Genomic DNA, 1,293 nt, shown 5'->3' with positions numbered 1-1,293 from the left:
GAAACTGCCAGTACTTCCGGGAGTGCGGCCGCGAGAGAACTCTAATGCGCATGCGGGACGCACGTTCATGGGCGGGGCGTAGGAGAGAGGGCTCCGAGACAGCCGGCGCCTGCGCAGTGGTGTCGGGAGCCGGTCCGTCAAGTTTGAGGTTCGCTGACAGGCATTGGAGAGCCGATAGTTGACCTGGCAGAGACGATGTCAAAATCCGTGTCTGCTTCAGCAACGCCCATCCCGCTGTTTGACACATAGTGGACGCTTAGAAGGGGTCCGTGACAGCCAGTGCCCTCTGGGTGGCCGCATTGGCTGGGCGCCAGGGTCAGAGATGGGGGCACCAGAGAACCTGCACTGCCTCCGGCTCTCCCGTCCGCCGCGACCCTGCCCCCCTCTCTTCCTGCCTTTCCTTCCGCGACCTTCGGAGCTGCTTGGAGACCAGGGAGCTCACTTGAACGCGCACCAACCCGAAATCCAGGCAGCTGCAGGGGTCCGGCCAGAGGGGCCCTGGGCGTAGGGTGGATGCCCCTCCCCGGCCAGGCTCGCCCGGGAGGACCGTGTGTGTCTTAGCGCCGAGTGCGGGGTTTCCCACCTGGTCCGCTTGCTTCTTGAGTGTTCCAAGAGGAGACTGGGACTATCCCGGAGAGTTCTATCAGGAACTTCGGGGAGACGAAGCCGCAGAAGTGGGGGTGGGCACAGAACCGCTGCCGAAGATTCTGCTCGCAGGGTCTACGCTCCATCCTTCCCCTCAGCCCAGCTGGAGCACACACCACTTCCTCCAACAAAGCCCCACAGACAGGGCGTGCTAGTGTCTTTCCTCCCTCTTGGACTCCCTAAAAACAAAAACAAACAAAACCACTCCACTCGTTTCTGTTCAGATCCCAGCAGCGGTCCCTTGATCTCAGGGGAGCTGGACTTGGCAAGTCTCAGAACTGACCCAAGACGTCTGATCTAACCTCACTCTTCGAAATTGGGCTTGTGACCAACATCTTGCCAATAAACGTAGAAGTCATTGAGTGGGAATGCTGGGAAAAAAGTTTTTGCAAAATCCACTAAGACTTCTAGTTGGGAATACTCCTAAAGGGCTTTGCCACTTTGTCTTCTTTCTGCCTCTAAGCGGGTCTGAAGTGTGGACGTTCAGCTGCTGTCCTGTGGCTAGGAAGTGACCGGCAAAACAAGCAGACGGAGAGAGCCTGGCGGCCGGGACGTTAGGCCGCAGGCTCCATCTTTGGACTGCTTACCCCCAGGGATTTTCTTGAGTACAACAAATCAACTTCCTGTGTAGACTTTACTTCCAGCAAT

This window comes from Oryctolagus cuniculus, chromosome 1, assembly GCF_964237555.1.
Source record: "Oryctolagus cuniculus chromosome 1, mOryCun1.1, whole genome shotgun sequence".
In the NCBI taxonomy this organism is placed as follows: domain Eukaryota; kingdom Metazoa; phylum Chordata; class Mammalia; order Lagomorpha; family Leporidae; genus Oryctolagus; species Oryctolagus cuniculus.
The sequence above is the reverse complement of the archived record's forward strand: the minus strand, read 5'-3'. Positions refer to the sequence as shown.